The sequence below is a fragment of the Protopterus annectens genome, chromosome 3.part0, assembly GCF_019279795.1.
Source record: "Protopterus annectens isolate FY-2018-M chromosome 3.part0, PAN1.0, whole genome shotgun sequence".
NCBI classification, from domain to species: Eukaryota; Metazoa; Chordata; order Ceratodontiformes; family Protopteridae; genus Protopterus; species Protopterus annectens.
Window position 1 is genome coordinate 171,610,424 of NC_056731.1, and position 12,165 is coordinate 171,622,588.

Sequence of the window (12,165 nt, forward strand, 5' to 3'; positions counted from 1 at the left end):
AAAGGCAGGAGGATTTAAATAAGCTATGTAATGTTTGAGTGAGAAAAATTAGGTAGATTAAGTGATGTTTAATGTTTGCAACTGGGAATGTGTCAGTATGGTTTGTGATGTAAAATGCTTGTGACTAGGATTGTGATGGCTTGGTTAGTTTTCATTTATATAAATGTATGATTGCCTATGTAGTAAGTGATGGTTTAATGAAGATGTTTCTTTAAAAAAAAAAAAAAGCAAGAATTGAATAATTTGTGATTCTGCTTAGATTATATGATATACTGTATAGCAATATATGTGAAGTATAATGTTATATTAATATAGTCTGATTACTTTTATACAAATGTAAATTTGCCTATATCACAAGCTGATAATTCAGTAAAGGTGTTTGGAATAAAAAAAAAAACACATCAACCTAAAAGAGATATTGGCTGCAATGCATACTTTAAAGTCTGTCCATCTCTTTGTCTCCAGGACCTCTTCAGGTGATCACAAACAATGCCAAAGTCATGGCATATAAACAAGTAGGAATGTACAAGTTTGTACCCAATGTGCAGGCTGGCAATGATAGCTTTGGGAGTTGGCTCTTCTCGTAACCCACAGAGCATGTTACATTCTGTCAGAGTAAACCATAGTAGCAAACAAGCTGATCAGGATCAGGGCAGACCCTCACAAATGGAAACTAAATGAGGATAACTTCCAGGAACTGACAAAGTTATGGGGTACACCTCAGCGAGATCTGTTTACCTCCTTTCAAAACAGAGAACTGTAAATAAGTTTTGTTTCAGGACTTTTTTCATGCAAGCCTGAAAATAAATGCATTTTCATTTCCTTGGACAGGAAAGTACCTTTACTGATGTCCACCTTTTTCCACTGATATCCAGGGTAATTCTGAAGATTCAAAGGGATACTCCAAAAATTGTGGTGACCCCCTTTTGGCCCAGGTAACATTGGTTTGCCTTTTTATGGAATTGGCCAAGGCCAATTGCCACAAGTTTCCTCAGAGACTAGATCTACTCATACAAGACGGGGGGGGGGGTGATACACCCCATTATGAATTAGCTTAAACTGTTTGCAGATTCAGTTTTAATACATTTTAAGCACTTATTTCTGCATATATGCAGCAGTTAATAAAGGAGGCAAGAAAGTCTACTACTGGCAAATCCTATATTGATAAGCAGAAATTAGTTTCTAGTTGATGCCTAAACAATAATTGGGGAGCCTATCAGGGATTTTGTACCGCTGGAGCTCAGATATTTGTGAGAGTTACTTTCCTCTAGCTTCACATATTCCTCTATAAAGGTTCATCTTGTGGCCATTTCAGCATGTCTGCCCACAGATCCTTCTTTTTCTTGTCTGTGGTAAAACAATTTCCAAAAATAATTTTGCACCTGAGACCTCCTCTTAAACTGGTTGCTCCTACTTGGGATCTCAGCTGCGTGCTGGAGAAATTTGACTGTCACCCTTTGAACCTGCACATCCAACTGATTTAAGGTTCTTGTCTTGGAAAACTGTGCTACTGATTATTTTGAGAACTGCAAGAAATTAATTTGAGTTGCAAGCTTTTATGGTGGGTGAACCCCTTCTAGTTTTTCACAGGGATAGGATGATCTCTAAGAATAATCCAACACCTTGTTTGTACACAGGGCACTGATCTCAGTGAAGAGGAGGGTTCCCCCAAATCCTCCTGCTTCAATGCCTCTTTTAGCGATCTCTTAGAACTATTGTAACAGTATAAGAGTGGGCTGCAGAAGCCCCTTCCCTGAAGGGGTCTGTGTTTTTAGAGTCTTTGGTGCAGGCCTATCCACGTCCTGGATAGTCCCCTGTCTAGACAAACTTATCAGTCTAATGTCTCAAAGGTCATGGAAGGAACTAGAAGTGGTGGAACCAATCTCCAGAAAGCTGCACAGGATTTTAGCACCACCTACAGACCAACTGCATTTGGAGTAAAGTACAGCAGTAGAAGCGAATGTGGTGGTGGCGACCACTAAAAAGGATATATGAGGAAAGTTCCACTGTCCATCCCCCCAACAGACGGTCTTGTGCATTGGACTATATAGGAAAGCAAGAATATGCCTCGGTGACCTTTGCATTGCAAGTGCTTAATTATTTGTCTTATTTGGCACTGCTTCAACAAGACCTTGTTTCAGAAGTGTCAAGTGTGGTGAAGACACAGCAGTCCCCATAGGTGCAAAAGACACTTGAGACTCAGGTGTCTGTGATGCAGTCCGCTATTAATGTGTCCATGCAGCTGCTTTCCAGTGTAGTGAAATGCATATTTCACATGGCAGTCACCAACATTTCTATATTCCGGCATGCCTGGATGTGCTTGGGAAGTTTTGCAGACTGCTTTAAAGTGTCTTTTGTCATCACCCCATTTGACTGTTCTACCCTGTTTGGCCCAAAGGTCAAGGACATATTGACCAGGACGGAAAGACTCTGCTGTCTGAGTATGTTTTGCCACCCCTCAGAGATCCTTTTTGATGAATGAGAAGAGGGGCAAGCATCTCTTCTTTCTTAAGCATTTCCAAGACACTTTTAAAGGTTCCCCCTCATGGCAAGGGGTAACCACAATCTACACTGTTTACGCAGCAGAGGTGTTTTTAGAATCAAGGCTTCTGTGGAGCATTCTCCAGTAGGCCTTTTCAGCATACCTGGTAGGTTGCCTGGCTGCCATTTTCTGCAGGTATTTCTGGGGGGGGGGGGTCACTTAGCTCTCCACTGAAAAAGATTGGGAGGCCATCACCCCCAAATGGATGGCTGTCGTCATATTCAGAAGCTTTAAAATTCCATTTTGTTTTTTACCCCAAGAGTCACAAAAATCCCTCCCAGATGTTCTAACCCATCAGAGAACAGATGCAGCAGCCGAAATTCAAAAGCTGCTGGATAGTTGAGTCATTCAAGAGGTCTCAACAGACTAGTGAGGATCCAGTATGTATTCCATATTCCATTTGGTGCAAAACTAGAAAAAGAACCTCAGGACAGTTTTGGATCAAAGCAGATTGAACCATTATATCAAGCAGTCTAACTTCTGAATGATCATGGATGCAGACCATTCTACCTCTGTTGCGGAATAACTACTGGATGTGCTTAATATGGATCTCAAGGATGCCTACCATCATATAAAATAGTGGACACTTCAAGAGATATCTGCACTTTTCAGCAAGGAGCTGACCATTACCAATTCTGAGCACTGCCCATTGGTCTTACCACAGCCCCCTGGGCGTTCACTGAGTGCATGGCTGTTATGGCAGCCTGGCTCAGGTTGCAGGGTTTCCAGGTCTTCCCATATCTGGATGATTGGCTCCACCACCTCTCCAAGAGTCTCTGTCACCAGAGCTTGGGACAATTTACTCAGTTGTGTCTGTCCTTGGGCATCATGGTGAACTACTAAATGTCACGCTTTGGAGCTGGTGCAGGTGTTAGAGTTCATAAACTGCTGTTTGGATACAATCTGTCAGACTGCAAAACTACCAGTCCGCATGTTAACTTCTCTTCGAGCAGAGGTGTCTCATGAGCTTCTGTATCACAAGCCACCTGCCTCCATTATTCTGAAGCATCTCAGACACATGGGACGTCTATTTGCCTACTACCCCAAGTGAGGTACCATATGAGGATCTTACAATAAACATTAGTAGCTCAGTGGTCCTCCCTAACTCATCACATCGATTTTCCAGTTATAGTAGCAAACTGATGGACTCGTGTGAAATGGTGTTTGGAGTCCACTCTTGTCGCTGCCAGGCGATCTTTCCTTCTTCCCCAGCCTCAGGCCATGGTCACTACATATGATTCTATTCTGGGGTGGATGGTGCCTTTTGAAGGGTAGACTGGCCAAGGGACATGGTCACCCTCCAAAGCCAATCTTCTCATCACTGTCTTTGAGATGAGTGGTGGTCCTAGTATTGTAGGCCTTTCAGGATTTTTTCCACAAGGGTGTGATTGCTATACTGAAGGACAACATATCTGTATTGTAGTACTTGAACAAACAAGAAGGGAACACAACCTTACCCTACCCCCTGTGTCAAGAAGCCTTGAGAGTTTGACAGTAGCTGATCCCCTGTCAGTCTTTTCTCATTGCAGTGCACATCTCGGGGAAGTCCAGCATCCTGGAGGACAATTTAAGCAGGAATATCATCTTTCATCATGACCTTTCCCTTAATCTAGAAGTAGCTTGGATTTTCAGATGCCACTGCAGCCCCTGCTGCAACTTATTTGTGCTACTGTATCAAAATGAAGTGCAGCTGCATTTATGCCTTGGTCCCCCTAAGCAGCAGTCACCCAAGGATGCTTTTCTTTGTTTGTTCTCCAGGTCTCCTGTATGCCTACCAACCTACTCCCATCATAATAAAATATCTTCAGAAGGCAGCCCATTGCAGAGTGACAGTGTTTCTCCTTACCCCATTCTGGCCATAGGAAGTGTTGTTCCCCTTTTTTTGGCCTCACCTGCCTCACTCTCCTTGGGCGCTGGATCCCATTCCATTTCTGATAACCCATCTGGTAGGGATTCCCTTACCCGATATTCACACACTCTTGATTAGCCGCATGATTTTTCCAATTTCAGTGATCGCAAGCTGTCTGACAGTTATCCTTAGTCTCTTGTGTTATACTTTGCTGGGCTTTGTCCAGAGGTTTGGAACTTTTTTCAGTCCTGTTGGATGCCATTTTGGATTTCCTTGCTGATCTCTTTGACTAGTTTGAGTTACGCTACTGCTAAGGGTCAGCTTGCTGCTATTTTTAATTTTCATACTAGCAGGGATAATACTCCTGTAGCTGTCCAGAAGATCTCAAAGGGGGACCATTTTGTTATAGCCTCCAATTCAGGATTCCGTTCCACCGTCATATCTGCCATTGGTGTTGCAGGTGTTAGCCAAAGGAGCAATGCTCAGGGGAAAACTCAATCTGAGGTGGATGGGGGGGGGTCACTGTATTATGGGTAGAGGAGGCAGAGATCCTGGATCAAAGTTTCTGAAAAAAGGCAGCATTGAATCAAGGAAGGATCCGATAACCCACAGACTGAACTAGCCAGAAACACACAACACAGATCTATTGTTATGGTAAGTACATAACTTTCATTTCCAGGTGGTTGTCCTCAGCTATTTTTGCTTCCACCATGGCAGATTCATTCCAAGCAGTATCAAGACACTTCCCACTACAGCCTTGTCATCTTTGATAGTATATTGAAAGGGAGGTGGATTACAGAAGTACTGTAGATACAACTACATGGTCTTCTCTACATTTACAAACCATTATAAACTGGGTTCCATTTCTAGGTCCAGGTCAAACTTTTCTAGGACCATTCTCAAAGGGGCTCCTGGAATCCATATCCTTCCTCCTTCCAGGTTAGATGGGCTTTGGTAATCCAGAAATATAGTCTAAGGGCTACTGCAGCAGTTAGAGTGATGAACAGTTGTGCATGTTACGCTTACCCATAACTACAGATTTTCAAATTCTTCACTGCTGCACCCACCCTACATTCCCCTACTCTTGTATATAGTTGTAGTTTGGTTATAAAACTAGGGTTGTGTTTGTTCCTACATTATATATGTAATTGTTATTGTTTGGTTATTTCAGGATTTGTAGGCAGTTCCCTCATTGTATGGACAAGAAAGTTGTGAGGAAAACTTCACTCAGACTGCTGATTTCCCTCAATGGAATTAGCCAGTCAGCATTCAGAGTGAAGAAGTGGCAGGGGTCAGAGCTTTTTGAAGCTGTCCAGTTCTTGTTTTCCTAGGAAGGATATAACCCATACAGCTTAAGGGGCTACTGCAGCAATGAGGAATCAGAACATCTACTGTTATGGGTAAGTGCAACTTGCACAGCTGTAATTTGCTGCCTTCAAATACCCCATCTTCATTACTATAGACAGTGCATGTTACCACTGCACACAGATGTAGCTAGTGTACTGCCAATAGAAATATAAATAACTACAAAAGAAAAATTGTCCCTGAAGATAAGTTGTTTTTGAATGAAGATACCAGTAGCTGCTTATTGGTGATCATTTGTGAGCAAATTGGGATGACATGCTCGACAACCGCGTTGCTTCGCAAGAGACTGCTTGCACCTGTCACCGCTAGGCTTTCGAATACTGGCCAAGGCTCTCACTGCCCCCATAATGCCTTTTTTATGCAAGACTCAAAAGTCAAACCCACTTCCGTAAACAGCACAATTAACAAAAAACTGTGTGTTATGGTACTCAATGCCAGGAGTTTAAATCTCAAAATGCACATGCTCAAAGCACTCCTCATTATGGAGAACGTTGACATCTGTGCAGTAACTGAAACCTGGTTCAAGGCTCCAGAGAGCACCCCAGCACTACCGGGCTACAACTCGTACCACAGGTTTCGGCCACAGAACACTGACCGAAACACAAAAGGAGGGGGTGTATCCATATTCATCAAGGGTACCTACACCTCCAGGTTAGTGGCACAGCATGATACCTACACCTCCAGGTTAGTGGCACAGCATGATACCTCTGAAATCATCCGTGTGCAACTAACATTGGGCAAATCTGCAATGCAAATTGTGGCCTGCTACAGATCACCCTCAATGACCCAGGACCACCACTCCACCTTTCTGGAGACCCTGGAAAATATGAAGGTCCTACCGAACACCCTGATATTGAGCGATTTCAATTACCCTACCATTCACTGGGAAAACTACTCGAGTACAAACTTCCAGGCCCAGCGCTTCCTGGAATTCATCCATTCAAACGCCCTGGATCAGCTGGTAAACTCCCCTACCAGAGGTGAAAACATATTGGACCTGGTCATCACCAACATGGGCAACAAGTGTTCCACACCGGAGGGCAACCCGTCACTGGTTAGATCAGACCATAAACTAATCACTCTGGATGTCCACACCCCACCACCACCCTTTACTAAGGAAACCACAGTAAAAAACTTTTGTAAATCAAACTTCACCTTACTTAAGACAGAGGTGGTAAGTTTCACAGCCCCCACGCTGAAGGATAACGCTGCCCAAGATGCCAAAACCTTTTCAAATGCGCACTGTATGAGCACCTACAAGGATGCATGGATCGTGCCATACCTAGCAAAACCAAGACTCACTCCTCTAAGAGAAGAAAGCCAGTTTGGTGGACCCCTGCCATAAACAAGGCTGTACAATAGAAGAAGGAAACTAGTTCAGAAAAAAGCAAATCCCAAGAAGGAAAGACATCCCTGATCAGTATCAGTAAGAAACTAAGGTCCCTCATGAAATCACCCAAGGCTAACTTTGAAAGAAAAATAGCCAAGGATTCAAAAGATAACCACAAAGCCTTCTTTAGTTATGTTAAGAATCTAAGTGGCAACTCGCAGATATGCACTGAACTAGTGCAAAATAGTACAAAATATACTGAACCTACTGATATTGCCAACATCCTGGCAGATAGATTCAGTGCAAACTTCACCCCCCTCTCACCTCCAAAAGGGCCCACAACAGTACCGGAAAAGTGTAGTGTCCCAAAAATCACAGGCGCACAGGTGAAAACAGCCCTTTCAAAAGCAAAAACACAGTGGCAATGGGACCAGATGATGTCACAGGCTGTATCTTGCATGAACTACAGAACGAACTAACTCCCCACCTAAACACGCTGTTCAACCTCAGCCTCTCCACAGGCTATGTGCCCATAGAATGACGCACATCAATTGTTATTCCTCCCCACAAAGGAGGGGCCACAACTGACCCTGGTAACTATTGCCCCATAAGCCTGACTAGCCTGGTCTGCAAGGCTATGGAGCGCATCATCATGAAACTCATTAACAAAGACATTGGGAACTTCCAAAACCTCCGGCTTTAAGGGCAGATCATGCCTACTAAACCTGGCTGACTTCTTTGAGACAGTCACCAAGGCCATAGACGAGGGAAAGATGGTTCACACAGCCTACCTTGACCTCATCAAGGCTTTCAACACCATTCCCCACTCTGGTATTACAGAAAAACTCACCAGCCTGAACATTAACTCCTACGTCACAAGATGGGTTGCCAACTGGTTTACAGACAACTCACATGGTAAGAATAGCAGGCTCCAGGTCCAACTCTAAACCAGTCACAAGTGGTGTCCCGCAAGGCTCGGTCCTGGGACCCCTACTGTTCGGCATATACTTCTCAGAAGTACAGGAAAACACAGGAGGACTATGGCTAGCCACGTTCGCCGATGACTGCAAACTGGCAGCCATAATTGACTCTCCGGCTGACACAGACATCCTCCAAAAGGGCCTTACTGAGACGGACACCTGGTGTCAAAGTCATGGCCTCAAGCTAAATGCCAAAAAATGCATAGTCGTTCCGTTTGGGAAAACTAAACACCAGCGAATTACCACATAAGTGGCAGCCCCTTTAATACAGAAGCGGTAATAAGAGATCTGGGGACCCAGGTAGATAGTAATCTCTCCTTTGACAATCATATTGCCAAAGTAGTTAGGAAATCCTTTTATGTGGCCCATCTAATTACTAAAGGGTTCGTATCTAGAAATAAATAGGTTATAGGCAAAATCCCTACCATTTGGAAAATATCTCACATTATCCCTCTACACAAAGGTGGATCTTCCATAGAGCTTTCAAACATTCGCCCTATTGCCTTACTCTCTCCATTAGCTAAGATAATGGAAAAATGTATTCATAAGCAACTACTCAACCACCTTCTGCAAAATAACCTACTAGCCAACTGCCAACATGGCTTTAGACCATTCCACAGCACGACGACTGCCCTTCTTTCCTTCATTGACTCTATAAATAAAAATCATAACAATAACTCCTTTTCCTCTGCACTATTTATTGACCTATCAAAAGCCTTTGATATGGTTAACCATAACTTACTTCTAGACAAACTAAAGTACCATTCACTTGATCCACTAGCATTACAATGGTTTAGGTGTTCTCTTCAAAACAGATAGCAAGCAGTGCTTTGGCATAACAATCTGTCTTCATTACTCCCAGTAAATATTGGAGTCCCACAAGGCTCTATCTTAGGTCCCCTTCTTTTTTCCTTATTTATTAACGACCTCCACATGGACATACCTCAAGCCACCTGCATTCAGTATGCAGATGACTCGACCTTAATCTGTACTGCTAAGAACATAGCCTCCCTCCAGTCCCTCACCAAAACTGTGTTCCAAAATGTTGAAAACTGGTTTATGAAACAGTGCCTCCTCCTTAATCCCAAAAAAACAAAACTACTGCTTTTTACTCCAACTCAAAAATCTTCCACACCATTCTTCTCTTTAACCTCTAGCAATGCTACTAACATTACCCCGGATACTACCACCCGCCTACTAGGTGTTATAATTGACAGTCGTCTTAACTATGATGACCATATTAATGCCACCATAAAATCTGTTAACAAAAAACTTGGTACTCTCTATAGAATCAAACCCTTCCTTACCCCCACAGCCAGGAAAACTATTGCCTAGACCCACCTCATTTCTACCCTTTTCTTATGCCTCTGCTATATACTAACCTATCTAAAAATAACATCTCCAAACTTTCTACCTGTTGTAATAGCATAGCGAGATTCATTACATGTACACCCTTTAAAACTCACCACTGTCTTAACCTCAAACAACTAGGATGGCTAGAATTGCAGAACCACATACTCTATCAACAGTTACTTATCACTCAAAAGATCCTATACCACCCCAGTAATACCCCTATCCTCACTAATCTGATTTCACCATACAAAAATCTAGCTGCACTACGTTCTGCTAATAAACTCCTGGTCTCCTCAATTAAATCTAACAATAAAGCTGGTAACTCACTTTTCTCAAACACTGCAGGCAAAAATTGGAATCAGCTCCCTCCTGAACTATCTAACCTAGCTTCTACTTCTCTATTCAAAAAAACATGTTAAAGAACATCTTAAAACTCAGTGGCTTTGTCCCTGTGCTAACCCAGACTGAAATCTATTTCCCCTCCTACTCTTACCCTTTTCCCCACCCCTCTAACTTAGGCCTCTAACCTAGGCCTCCTAATCTTGCTTCATTTTCATAATAAGAGAAAAAATTATAAGGGCGTTACTCTGTTGTGCTCATACCCACTTTGTGTTTAGTACATCTGGCATGCTTTACTTAAATCAACTTTTAGCAAAATGTCTATATTCTTTATTTACAATTCTATACTTTTGCTTTTAACCAATGCTACTACTGTATTGTTTTCTTACATGTCCTTGTTATATATTGTTAACTGTGTTTTACGACTCATGCTTGGAGCTTTTCTCCCCGGGCCTGTACTGAAAATGGACATAAATCCAGTTAGACTAGCCCGGTCAACAAATGTAAAATAAATGTAAAATAAATAATAAATTATAGTGCCCCTCTACTCATCACTCATTAGACCCATCATAGAGTACAATGCCCCATTTGGGATGTACCTCACAAGACACTTCCAACAGCTGGAAAGACCACAAAAGTACCTCACCAAAAGGATTACTGGCCTCAAACATATGTCCTGTGCAGCCCGACTGAAAAAACTCTGGCTGTACTCCGTGGCATATCGCTTACTCAGAGGTGATCTCTGCCTGACTTACAAAGCCATGTCCAACTCAGAATTGATGGACATGCTCCACCTAAAGAAATCCAAATCACTGTGAGCCACGTGCTATAGTGAGCTAAACCTCGCCACAACAATAAATAGAGCATGCTGGAGGGATAGATTCCGGTCACAGAGACTTCCCATGCTTTGCAACAAAATTCCAAATTACATCAGGCAGAGCCCCTCACTAACACTCTTCAAGAGAAACCTTGACAAGTGGATGGGTAACAGAAAATACATCCCTGGGATCACTTCATTGGCTCTGCTTGACAGAGGATCAGTTAATTAATCACTGGGGCAGCGAAAGCCGACACACTCTGGCTAGGCTTATAAATGCCCTCAGGCAGATAGCCTAGTACCTACCTATGAACCTATAAATCAAAGAAATAATGATTGTCGTAATATAATTCAATTTGCTGCTGTCATTCATAGCAGTAAACTGAATTGCTTTACTACAGTCAGTTTGCTTCTGTCATGCTTACTCCCACATTGATCCCTAGCAGGTATTTCAGTTTGCTGCTTTAATTTACAGATATATACCCCCAATCCTAACAACTGAAATTATTAGGAAAAGAGGGAAAAAAAGCTTACCTTGCATGCTTAACAGAACACGTATTGGTTAGTCATGTCATATTACTGCATGAGGAGAAATGTAGGGTGCATTCATTCATTCTTTTATTCCCCGACTTCCTACAGCCAACACCAATAATATCTCTCTGTGTACAGCGTACTGCATTTTAATGGTAATTTTTCTCAAAATTGACATGATTAATCATGAGAGACTTGTACATGAGTGTATCTGGCAAGTGTTCATTGCTGAAGTGTTAGTGATGTGAATAATTTTGCATAGATTCTAAATTAGAGATTGTGGTATTTTGGAGAATTCCCCTTACACTGACGTACAGTGAACCAAGAAGCAGTGGTAAAAGGGAATATAGGTAAAGTCCCACTGAAAAATGCTTTAATCCTCGTTCAGCAATTTTCAGTATTTGCTGTTTCAGTTATCAATCTTATACTGGTGTTCTCATTCTTCAGTGTCAAACACTGGTGTTGCAAAGTTGTGATGCAACCAAATATAACCTTCTAACTTTGTCTGTCTTCAGTATTTCATACCAAAACTTATTTTATTAGTTATTCAGACTGCATTATGAATGCAACTGTGGTACTGTTTTTCAGAGCCAGCGTAAAAACAATATTGTACAGATGGAGAGTTACTCCATATTGTTGCAAAAAAAAGTCTGATGCAAGGATGTTTACTGTGGTCTTGAAACAATTTTCAGCAATATTAATGATTTATGGCAAAAGTATTAAAAAATCATAGCATGCACTTAATTTTGCAGGTGTTACTTCATGCCTTTGGTAGCATTCAGGGACTTCTTAGAACTGCTTTATGCATGTTCAGAAATATTTATCTGTTTATAGCTGTCATATCTTAATAATGAATATTTTCTCTTCTCTCCTGTTTTGTCTTTTACATTGCTTCATTGCAGTTACCATCAAGAAATTTGATGTTGTCTGGCCGTTTGGGTGGCATAGATGGATAAAACTCTATGTCCCAGTCAGCCTGGGTTCATTTAGCTGCTCAGGCAAGTGACAGAGCAGCATAGAGGGTTGGTTGTGCATTTGTCAGTGATGCTCCTTTAGGGT

The 12,165-nt window shown here is 42.1% G+C and overlaps 1 protein-coding gene across 1 annotated transcript in view; it reads left to right on the top strand.

The window, feature by feature from the left end:
• KIF15 (kinesin family member 15) overlaps positions 1 to 12,165 on the top strand; it is a 2,415,358-nt gene that overhangs the window by 1,426,000 nt on the left and 977,193 nt on the right. The window lies entirely within an intron of this gene.